Raw genomic sequence first — 13,201 nt, 5'->3', positions numbered from 1 at the left:
GGAACCAGCAGGTTCGCCAAGCGAGCGTCCGCTAGGCCTTCGGGCAAAGGAGCCGGACAGTTGATCTGTCCGGACGTCACCTGCCAATCCTGTCAAAGGTAAGGGAGCTTAGATCCCGCATGGAGTCAAACTATGAAAAACTGATACGCTGTAAAAGGAAAAAAACAGCTTACCGCATGAGCATGATGCTGCGTACTGAAGCCGCAATCCTCGGTAGCGGATGCGGGGGCCTTGGCGCCCTTGAAAAGCACCTTACAGGCATCTTCGTACGTCGTGTCGAAGAGCCTGCTAAGAGTTTGGTGCCGCGCCGGGTCGAACTCCCACAGGTTGAAAGCCCATTGTTGACACGGGAGGATCAGGCGGATGAGCATAACCTGGACTACGTTGACAAGTTTGAGCTTCTTGTCCACCAAGGTTTGGACGCATGTTTGGAGTCCGGTCATCTCTCCTTTTTTACCCCACGACAGGCCCGTCTCCTTCCAGGAGGTGAGCCGCGTAGGGGGTCCGGATCGAAACTCGGGGGCTGCGAACCATTCGGGGTCGCGCGGCTCGGTGATGTAAAACCACCCCGATTGCCACCCCTTCAGGGTCTCCACAAAGGAGCCCTCGAGCCATAAGACGTTGGCCATCTTTCCCACCATGGAGCCTCCGCACTCCACCTGGTTGCCGCGCATCGCCTTCGGCTTGACATTGAAAGTCTTGAGCCATAGGCCGAAATGGGGGCAGATGCGGAGGAAAGCCTCGCACACGATGATAAACGCCGAGATGTTGAGGACAAAGTTCGGGGCCAGATCGTGGAAATCCAGGCCATAGTAGAACATGAGCCCCCGGACAAATGGGTGAAGAGGGAAGCCCAGTCCGCGGAGGAAATGGGGGAGGAACACCACCCTCTCATGGGGCCTAGGGGTGGGGATGAGCTGCCCCTTTTCGGGAAGCCGGTACGCAATGTCGTTAGACAAGTATCCGGCCTTCCTCAGTTTTTTGATGTGTCCCTCCGTGACGGAGGAGACCATCCACTTGCCTCCCGCTCCGGACATGGCTGGAGAAGGTTGAGGTGGGGAGTGCGGACTTGGGTGCTGGACCTCGAGTGCGCGAGAATGGATAAGCAAGGGAGGAAGAAGGCGTAGGTGAAAAGGTGGATCGTTATCCCCTTATATGGGTGGACACAACTACGTGTCCCCACCAGCTTGGTAAAACTCGCTTATCTCCAAGCGCCATAATCAATGGCGCGGTTGGGTTACCCACGGCCGTATTGATGAGAATCCCGGAATAAGGGGACACGATCTCCGCTTTAACAAGACGTGCCATGGAAACCGCCTCGCATGACGTGCTGAGGTGGGATAATGAAACGACTCGGATAAAGGCTTGGTCGTGGTGTGTCACACTACGGAATACGTCAGCAGATTAGATTTGTGTAAATATTATTCTCTCTATGGCAATATGTGGAAACTTATTTTGCAGAGACGGACACTATCTTTGTGTTCAAAATCATCTATGAAGTACTTGAAGGAGGAACCCGCCTTGCAATGCCGAAGACAATCTGCGCGCCGGACTCATCGTCATTGAAGCCTGCTTCAGGGGCTACTAAGGGAGTCCTAGATTAGGGGGTGTCCGGATGGCCGGACTATACCTTCAGCCGGACTCCTGGACTATGAAGATACAATATTGAAGACTTCGTCCCATGTCCGGAAGGGACTTTCCTTGGCGTGGAAGGCAAGCTTGGCGATACGGATATGCAGATCTCCTACCATTGTAACCGACTTTGTGTAACCCTAACCCTCTCCGATGTCTATATAAACCGGAGGGTTTTAGTCCGTAGGACAACATACAGAACAACAATCATACCATAGGCTAGCTTCTAGGGTTTAGCCTCTCCGATCTCGTGGTAGATCTACTCTTGTACTACCCATACCATCAATATTAATCAAGTAGGACGTAGGGTTTTACCTCCATCGAGAGGGCCCGAACCTGGGTAAAACTTCGTGTCCCTTGCCTCCTGTTACCATCCGGCCTAGACGCACAGTTCGGGACCCCCTACCCGAGATCCGCCGGTTTTGACACCGACATTCACCCTTATTTTTAGGAACATACATCAATTTGGCAATCTTAGCATTAGGAGGAGTGTTTTTCATAGAAGAAAAGTCATACCCTAGGTTGGTAACAATATCTTCAATTTTATCGATTCTAGTAGAATCTTGATCTATCTTTTCATTAACAATAGGTCCCTTTCCTTTAAAAAATTTAAGAGCAACTCCTACCTTAGATTCGTATTGGGTAATTTGGTTATGGATCTTTCTATCCAAATTTTCATTTAACTCTACGGTGGAAACTTTATTTTCTATAATTTCAAGCCGTTGCATCACATGTTCCAAAGTTAAAATAGTTCCATTAACCAAAAGAGGTGGTGGGCCAAACAAATCTATCATAGCATTATAAGAATAAAAAGTATGGCTACCCAAGAAATTTCCTCCGGTAATGGTATCAAGGATATATCTATTCCAAGGAGTGATGCCTACATAATAATTGCGAAGAAGAACGGAAGTAGATTGCTTCCTAGTAGATCTATTTTGCGCATTGCAAATTATGTATGAATCATCTTTTAGATTTTCTCCCCCCTTTGTTTAAAACTAAGAACTTCATTCTCGGGAGACAAAGGAGTAGATAAAGGACTAGCCATAACGACGAAGCAAGCAGAAAAGAGGCGAACGGAAAGAGAGGGCGAATAAAATGACAAGGGTGAAGTGGGGGAGAGGAAAACGAGAGGCAAATGGCAAATAATGTAATGCGAAGGATAAGAGTTGTGATGGGTACTTGGTATATCTTGACTTGTCGTAGATCTCCCAGGCAAGAGTGCCAGAAATCCTTCTTGCTACCTCTTGAGCATGCGTTGGTTTTCCTTGAAGAGGAAAGGGTGATGCGGCAAAGCAGCGTAAGTATTTCCTTCAGTTTTTGAGAACCAAGGTATCAATCTGGTAGGAGACCACGCGCGAGTCACCTCGTACCTACACAAAGAAATAAGAACCTCGCAACCAACGCGATAAAGGGATTGGCAATCCCTTCTCTGCCACTTGCAAGAGTGAGGTCTAATAGAGATAATAATAATAAGATAAATATTTTTACTATTTTTATGATATAGATTGAAAGTAAAGATTGCAAAATAAAGTATATTGGAAACTTATATGATGGAGAATAGACTCGGGGTCATAGGTTTCACTAGTGGCCTCTCTCAAGATAGCATAAGTATTACGGTGGGTGAACAAATTACTACCGAGCAATTAATAGAAAAGCGAATAATTATGAGAATATCTAGGCATGATCACGTATATAGGCATCACGTCCGTGACAAGTAGACCGACTCCTACCTGCATCTACTACTATTACTCCACACATCTACCGGTATCGAGCATGCATCTAGAGTATTAAGTCATAAGAACGGAGTAACACTTTAAGCAAGATGACATGATGTAGAGGGATAAACTCATGCAATATGATATAAACCCCATCTTTTTATCCTCGATGGCAACAATACAATACGTGTCGTTTCCCCTACTGTCACTGAGATCGAGCACCGCAAGATTGAACCCAAAGCTAAGCACTTCTCCCATTGCAAGAAAGATCAATCTGTAGGCCAAACCAAACTGATAATTCGAAGAGACTTGCAAAGATAACCAATCATACATAAAAGAATTCATAGAGGATTCAAATATTGTTCATAGATAAACTTGATCATAAACCCACAATTCATCGGATCTCGACGAACACACCGCAAAAGAAGATTACATCGAATAGATCTCCAAGAGAATCGATGAGAACTTTGTATCGAGATCCAAAGAGAGAGAAGAAGCCATCTAGCTACTAGCTATGGACCCGAAGGTCTGAGGTAAACTACTGACACATCATCGGAGGGGCCATGGAGTTGATGTAGTGGCCCTCCGTGATCAATGCCACCTCCAGCGGAGCTCCAGAAAGGGCGCCAAGATGGGATCTCTTGGGTACAAAAGCTTGCGGCGGTGGAAATAGGGTTTCGTGGTGCTCCTGGATGTTTTCAGGGTACATAAGTATATATAGGAGGAAGAAGTATGTCGGTGGAGCCACGAGTGGCCCACGAGGGTGGAGGGCGCGCCTAGGGGGGTAGGCACTCCCCCTACCTCGTGGCCGCCTCGTTGATTGCTTGACGTCCACTCCAAGTCCTCTGGATCATGTTTGTTCCAAAAATCACGCTCCCGAAGGTTTCATTCCATCTGGACTCCGTTTGATATTCCTTTTCTGCGAAACACTAAAATAAGCAAAAAACAACAATTTGGGCTGGGCCTCCGGTTAATAGGTTAGTCCCAAAAATAATATAAAAGTGTAAAATAAAGCCCATTAACATCCAAAACAGAAAATATAATAGCATGGAGCAATAAAAAATTATACATACGTTATAGACGTATCAAGCATCCCCAAGCTTAATTCCTGCTCGTCCTCGAGTAGGTAAATGATAAAAAGAGAATTTTTGATGTGGAATGCTTCCTAACATATTTCTCAATGTAAAATTTCTTTATTGTGGCATGAATGTTCAGATCCGAAAGATTCAATATAAAAGTTTAATATTAACATAAAAATAATAATACTTCAAGCATACAAACTAAGAAATCATGTCTTCTCAAAATAACATGGCCAAAGAAAGTTATCCCAACAAAATCATATAGTCTGGCTATGCTCTATCTTCATCACACAAAAAATTAAATCATGCACAACCCCGATGACAAGCCAAGAAATTGTTTCATACTTTTGTTGTTCTCAAACTTTTTCAACTTTCACACAATACATGAGCGTGAGCCATGGACATAGCACTATAGGTGGAATAGAATGGTGGTTGTGGAGAAGACAAAAAGGAGAAGATAGTCTCACATCAACTAGGCGTATCAACGGGCTATGGAGATGCCCATCAATAGATATCAATGTGAGTGAGTAGGGATTTCCATGCAACGGATGCAGTAGAGCTATAAGTGTATGAAAGCTCAACAAAAGAAACTAAATGGGTGTGCATCCAACTTGCTTGCTCATGAAGACCTAGGGCAATTTGAGGAAGCCCATCATTGGAATATACAAGCCAAGTTCTATAATGTAAAATTCCCACTAGTTTATGAAAGTGACAACATAGGAGACTCTGTATCATGAAGATCATGGTGCTACTTTGAAGCACAAGTGTGGAAAAAGGATAGTAACATTGTCCCTTCTCTCCTTTTCTCTTCTTTTTTTTATTTGGGCCTTCTTTCTCTTTTTTTCTTTTGGCCTCTTTTTTTCGTCCAGAGTCTCATCCCGACTTGTGGGGGAATTATAGTCTCCATCATCCTTTCCTCACTAGGACAATGCTTTAATAATGATGATCATCACACTTCTTTTTTACTTACAACTCAAGAATTACAACTCAATACTTAGAACAAAATATGACTCTATGTGAATGCCTCTGGCGGTGTACCGGGATATGCAATGAATCAAGAGTGACATGTATGAAAAAATTATGAAAGGTGGCTTTGCCACAAATATGATGTCAACTACATGATCATGCATGGCAATATGACAATGATGAAGTGTGTCATAACAAACGGAACGGTGGAAAGTTGCATGGCAATATATCTCGGAATGACTATGGAAATGCCATAATGGGTAGGTATGGTGGCTGTTTTGAGGAAGGTATATGGTGGGTGTATGATACCGGCGAAAAGTGCGCGCCAATAGAGAGGCTAGCAAATATGGAAGGGTGAGGGTGCGTATAGTCCATGGACTCAACATTAGTCATAAAGAACTCACATACTTATTGCAAAAATCTATTAGTTATCGAAACAAAGTACTACGCGCATGCTCCTAGGGGGATAGATTGGTAGGAAGAGACCATCGCTCGTCCCCGACCGCCACTCATAAGGAAGACAATAAATAAATAAATAATGCTCCGACTTCATCACATAACGGTTCACCATACGTGCATGCTACAGGAATCACAAACTTCAACACAAGTATTTCTCAAATTCACAACTACTCAACTAGCATGACTCTAATATCACAACCATCTCGATATCTCAAAACAATTATCAAGTATCAAACTTCTCATAGTATTCAATGTACATATATGAAAGTTTTTATTATTCCTAAAATAAAATTACCATGTTGTTCTAAAGGACTCTCAAAATAATATAAGTGAAGCATGAGAGATCAATTATTTCTATAAAATAAAACCACCACCGTGCTCTAAAAGATATAAGTGAAGCACTAGAGCAAAAACTATATAGCTCAAAAGATATAAGTGAAGCACATAGAGTATTCTAATAAATTCCGATTCATGTGTGTCTCTCTCAAAGGGTGTGTACAGCAAGGATGATTGTGGTAAACTAAAAAGCAAATACTCAAATCACACATGACGCTCCAAGCAAAACACATATCATGTGGTGAATAAAAATATAGCTCCAAGTAAACTTACCGATGAACGAACACAAAAGAGGGGATGCCTTTCGGGGCATCCCCAAGCTTAGGCTTTTTAGTGTCCTTGGATTTACCTTGGGGTGCCTTGGGCATCCACAAGCTTAGGCTTTTGCCACTCCTTGTTCCATAATCCATCAAATCTTTACCAAAAACTTGAAAACTTCACAACACAAAACTTAAAAGATAATCTTCGTGAGCTCTGTTAGTAAAAGAAAACAAACCACCACCTCAAGGTACTGTAATGAACTCATTCTTTATTTATATTGGTGTTAAACCTACTGTATTCCAACTTTTCTATGGTTTATAAACTCCATTACTAGCCATAGATTCATCAAAATAAGCAAACAACACATGAAAAACAGAATCTGTCAAAAACAGAACAGTCTGTAGTAATCTGTAGGTTTAGACTACTTCTGGAACCCCAAAAATTCTAGAATAAATTTCTGGATGTGAGGAATTTATCTATTAATCATCTGAAAAAATAATTAACTAAATAGCACTATCCAATAAAAATGGAAGCAATTCTTGTGAGCGCTAAAGTTTCTATTTTTTACAGCAAGATCAAAAAGACTTTCCCCAAGTCTTCCCAACGGTTCTACTTGGCACAAACACTAATTAAACACGAAAACACAACCAAAACAGAGGCTAGATTAATTATTTATTACTAAAAAGGAGCAAAAAGCAAGGAACAAAAAATAAAATTGGGTTGCCTCCCAACAAGCGCTATCGTTTAATGCCCCTAGCTTGGCATAAAAGCAAGGATAGATCAAGGTATTGCCATCTTTGGTAGGCAGTTCTTCAATAAGACACCTATACTCCTAAGAGTTTCTTTCTTTTTATTAATTATCAAACTCCTAGGCACGAAATAGATAAAATCATTTGTAGCAAGAGGTTCCTTAAGGATAGTGAGAAAGTTGGGGTGAACACTTATGGATTTGAGGTTCGCATTTCCCTTACTAGAAGTTTCACCCTTATTTTTAGGAACATACATCAATTTGGCAATCTTAGCATTAGAAGGAGTGTTTCTCACAGAAGAAAAGGCAAACCCTAGGTTGGTAACAATATCCTCAATTTTATCAATTCTAGTGGAATCTTGATCTATCTTTTCATTAACCATAGGTCCCTTTTCTTTAAAAATTTTAAGAGCAACTCCTAACTTAGATTCATATTAGGTAATTTGGTTATGGATCTTTATATCCAAATTTTCAATTAACTCTATGGTGGCAACTTTATTTTCAATAATTTCAAGTCGTTGCATCACATGTTCCAAAGTTAAAATAGTTCCATTAACCAAAAGAGGTGGTGGGCCAAACAAATCTATCATAGCATTATAAGAATAAAAAGTATGGCTACCCAAGAAATTTCCTCCGGTAATGGTATCAAGGATATATCTATTCCAAGGAGTGATGCCTACATAATAATTGCGAAGAAGAACGGAAGTAGATTGCTTCCTAGTAGATCTATTTTGCGCATTGCAAATTCTGCACCAAGCATCTTCTAGATTTTCTCCCTCCCTTTGTTTAAAATTAAGAACTTCATTCTCGGGAGACAAAGGAGTACATAAAGGACTAGCCATAACGACGAAGCAAGCGGAAAAGGGGCGAACGGAAAGAGAGGGTGAATAAAACGGCAAGGGTGAAGTGGGGGAGGGGAAAACGAGAGGCAAATGACAAATAATGTAATGCGAAGGATAAGAGTTGTGATGGGTACTTGGTATGTCTTGACTTGGCGTAGATCTCCCCGGCAACAGTGGCAGAAATCCTTCTTGCTACCTCTTGAGCATGCGTTGGTTTTCCTTGAAGAGGAAAGGGTGATGCAGCAAAGCAGTGTAAGTATTTCCCCCAGTTTTTGAGAACCAAGGTATCAATCTAGTAGGAGACCACGCGCGAGTCACCTCGTACCTACACAAACAAATAAGAGCCTCGCAACCAACGCGATAAAGGGGTTGTCAATCCCTTCTCGACCACTTGCAAGAGTGAGATCTGATAGAGATAATAATAATAAGATAAATATTTTTGGTATTTTATGATGTAGATTGAAAGTAAAGATTCCAAAATAAAGTAGATTGGAAACTTATATGATGGAGAATAGACCCAGGCCATAGGTTTCACTAGTGGCTTCTCTCAAGATAGCATAATTTATTACGGTGGGTGAACAAATTACTGTCGAGCAATTGATAGAAAAGCGAATAATTATGAGAATATCTAGGCATGATCATGTATATAGGCATCACGTCTGTGACAAGTAGACCGACTCCTGCCTGCATCTACTACTATTACTCCACACATCGACCGCTATCGAGCATGCATCTAGAGTATTAAGTTCATAAGAACGGAGTAACGCTTTAAGCAAGATGACATGATGTAGAGGGATAAACTCATGCAATATGATATAAACCCCATTTTTTTATCCTCGACGACAACAATACAATACGTGTCGTTTGCCCTACTGTCCTTGGGATCGAGCACCGCAAGATTGAAGCCAAAGCTAAGCACTTCTCCCATTGCAAGAAAGATCAATCTAGTAGGCCAAACCAAACTGATAATTTGAAGAGACTTGCAAAGATAACCAATCACACATAAAAGAATTCAGAGAAGATTCAAATATTGTTCATAGATAAACTTGATCATAAACCCACAATTCATTGGATCTCGATAAACATACCGCAAAAGAAGATTACATCGAATAGATCTCCAAGAGAATCGAGGAGAACTTTGTATTGAGATCCAAAGAGAGAGTAGAAGCCATCTAGTTACTAGCTATGGACCCGAAGGTCTGAGGTAAACTACTCACACATCATCGGAGGGGCCATGGAGTTGATGTAGAGGCCCTCCGTGATCAATGCCTCCTCCGGCGAAGCTCCGGAAAAGGACCCAAGATGGTTTCTCTTGGGTACAGAAGGTTGTGGCGGTGGAAATAGGGTTTTGTGGTGCTCCTGGATGTTTTCAGGGTACGTAAGTATATATAGGAGGAAGAAGTAGGTCGGTGGAGCGGAGCTACGAGGGGCCCACGAGGGTGGAGGGCGCGCCCAGGGGGGTAGGCGCCCCCAGCCTCGTGGCCGCCTCATCGATTGCTTGACGTCCACTCCAAGTCCTCTGGATCACGTTTGTTCCAAAAATCACGCTCCCGATGGTTTCATTCCGTTTGGACTCTGTTTGATATTCCTTTTCTGCGAAACACTAAAATAGGCAAAAAAATAGCAATTTGGGCTAGGCCTCCGATTAATAGGTTAGTCCCAAAAATAATATAAAAGTGTAAAATAAAGCCCATTAACATCCAAAACAGATAATATAATAGCATGGAGCAATCAAAAATTATAGATATGTTGGAGACGTATCATCACCCTATGTTATAACTATTGCATGAGGAATCATATCCGACATAATTATCCATCACTGATCCATTACCTACGAGCTTTTCACATATTGATCTTGGCTTAGTTACTTTTCTGTTGCCACTGTTACAATCACTACAAAACCAATATTGTTACTTTTGCTACCGTTACCGCTACTATCATATTACTTTGCTACTAAATACTTTGCTGCAGATATTAAGTCTTTTAGGTGCGGTTGAATTGACAACTCAACTGTTAATACTTGAGAATATTATTTGGCTCCCCTTGTGCCGAATCAATAAATTTGGGTTGAATACTCTACCCTCGAAAATTGTTGTGATCCCCTATACTTGTGGGTTATCAAGACTATTTTCTGGCGCCATTGCCGGGGAGCATAGCTCTATTCTTTGAGTGATTTATATCTGTTGATCACTATGAGGAACTTGAAAGATGAAAGAACCAAGATTTTTCCCTCAACTACGAGGGAGGTAAGGAACTACCATCTAGCTCAGCACTTGATTCACCTTCTGTTATGAGTAAACTTGCGACACCTACTCCTGCTATTCATTCTGATATGTCGCATGTTATCGATGATGCCATTTCTGCTTTGCATGATGCTTATGATGAAACTACTTCTATGCTTGATAATACCGTGCCACTAGGTGAATTTCTTGATGAACAACTTGCTAGGGTTAGAGAGAATGAAATCATTGAAACTGATAATATTGATGAAAGTGATGATGAAGATTCTCCCCTAGATATGAATTGCTTGTTGTGCCTGGGGATTATGTTATGGATGAAGAAACTGTTAGAGACTTTTTAGCTTGCAATGATAGATATGATCTCAAGAAACGGATCGCTAAGCTGAAAGAAAAATCTTTGAATGCTAGAATGAAATATGATCGTGCTTTTGCTACTTCACCTATCTGTATATCTGATAAGGATTATGATTTCTGTGTCGATCCTGAGTTAATTACTTTGGTTGAGTCTGGTCCTTTTTATGGCTATGAATCTGAAACTGTTGTGGCACATCTTACTAAATTAAATTATATAGCCACCATGTTAACTAACGATGAGAAAACTCGCTATTACTTTATCCTTAAGTTGTTTCCGTTCTCATCAAAGGGTGGTGCTAAAATATAGTTTAATTCTCTTGGTGCTGGTTGTGTGGGTAGTCCCCAGGATATGATTTATTACTTCTGTGCTAAATATTTCCCCGCTCATAAGAAACAAGCTGCCTTAAGGGAAATATATAATTTTGTGCAAATTGAAGAAGAGTGTCTCCCACAAGCTTGGGGGAGGCTTCTCCTATTACTTAATGCTTTGCCTGATCATCCTCTCAAGAAAAATGAAATACTTGATATATTTTATAATGGACTAATACTAGTAGAAAAAGGGTCAAATGTGAAGCACATTAGTGACGGTTTGAATTTGAGCTGGCACTAATGTGACTATTAGTGTCGGTTGCAATGGCTAGGCGGGCGGGCATCATTAGTACCGGTTCGTGGGCAACCTTTAGTACCGGTTCATGCCACGAACCGGTACTAATGAGGCCAGTGCGGCTGTGGTCAGGCTGGGGCCCCCACGAAGACCTTTAGTACTGGTTCATGGCATGAACCGGTACTAGAGTTTCTTAGGAAGCTGATTTTTAGTCCCACCTCGCTAAGAGAGAGGCAGTATGAGAGGTTTATAAGCCGTGAGTGCATAGACAACTACGAAGAGGCGCAATGCTCACTTGCACGTTGGTTAGCTTCAAGCCTTTCGGAATAGCATAGATTGCACTGAGCTATCTGCAGTGCAGTCTACACTATTCCGAAAGGCTTGAAGCAAATTAACCAGCATTGCACCTCTTTTTTATTTTTAATAATTAACTTATTTGCACTCCGGGCTTCTTGTGTTCAGTATGCAGCATTCAAAGCGACGTCATCAATTTCCAACATGTTCTGACATCATTTGTTGTTTTTCAGTCATTTACCGAATTGTTTAAAGAACTAAATGACCGTGAAATTGAAAATCACTACAAAATGAACTGTGAAAATGTTGAAATTTAGGATGGTATGATCATTTCACCCACATAGCATGTGCGAAAGAGTAGAGAGGGTCACGACAAAAACTGGACGCACTTCGTGTACAAACTGGACAATCTCTTTCGGAGTATCAGGGTTTCGGATGAGAACTCATCTGTTACACGGGCACTTCAATGTTTTTTAAACTTATTTGAAATTCGGACTTCTTCTGTGTTCAGTATGTAGCATTCAAAGCGACGTCATCGATTTCCAACATGTTCTGACATCATTTGCTGTTTTTCAGTCATTTACCGAATTGTTTAAACAACTAAACGACCGTGAAATTGAAAATCACTACAACATGAATTGTGAAAATGTTGAAATTTAGCATGGTATCATCATTTCACCCACATAGCATGTGCAAAGAGTAGAGAGGGTCACGGCAAAAACTGGATGCACTTCATGTACGAACTGGACAATCTCTTTCGGAGTATCAGGGTTTCGGACAAGAACTGATCTGTTACACGGGCACTTCAATGTTTTTAAAACTTATTTGAACTCCGGACTTCTTGTGTGTACAGTATGTAGCATTCAAAGCGACGTCATCAATTTCTAACATGTTCTGACATCATTTGCTATTTTTCAGTAAATTAATGAATTGTTTAAAGAGCTAAATGACCGTGAAATTGAAAATCACTACAAAATGAACTGTGAAAATGTTGAAATTTAGCATGGTATCATCATTTCACCCGCATAGCATGTGCGAAAGAGTAGAGACGGTCACGGCAAAAACTGGATGCACTTCGTGTACAAACTGGACAATCTCTTTCGGAGTATCGGGGTTTTGGACGAGAACTCATCTGTTACACGGGCACTTCAATGTTTTTTAAACTTATTTGAACTCCGGACTTCTTGTGTGTTCAGCATGCAACATTCAAAGTAACATCGTCAATTTCCAACATGTTCTGACATCATTTGCTATTTTTCAGTCATTTACCGAATTGTTTAAAGAGCTAAATGACCGTGAAATTGAAAATCACTACAAAATGAACTGTGAAAATGTTGAAATTTAGCATGGTATCATCATTTCACCCGCATAGCATGTGCAAAAGAGTAGAGAGGGTCACGGCAAAAATAGGACGCACTTCGTGTACGAACTGGACAATCTCTTTCGGAGTATCAGGGTTTCGGACGAGAACTCATCTGTTACATGGGCACTTCAATGTTTTTTAAACTTATTTGAACTCCGGACTTCTTGTGTGTTCAATATGCAGCATTCAAAGCGACGTCATCATTTTCCAACATGTTCTGACATCATTTGCTATTTTTCAGTCATTTACCGAGTTGTTTAAAGTGCTAAATGACCATGAAATTGAAAAAGCACTACAAAATGAACTGT

Source organism: Triticum dicoccoides, chromosome 2A (genome assembly GCF_002162155.2).
Source record: "Triticum dicoccoides isolate Atlit2015 ecotype Zavitan chromosome 2A, WEW_v2.0, whole genome shotgun sequence".
Lineage (NCBI taxonomy): Eukaryota > Viridiplantae > Streptophyta > Magnoliopsida > Poales > Poaceae > Triticum > Triticum dicoccoides.
Note: the sequence above shows the minus strand (reverse complement) of the source record.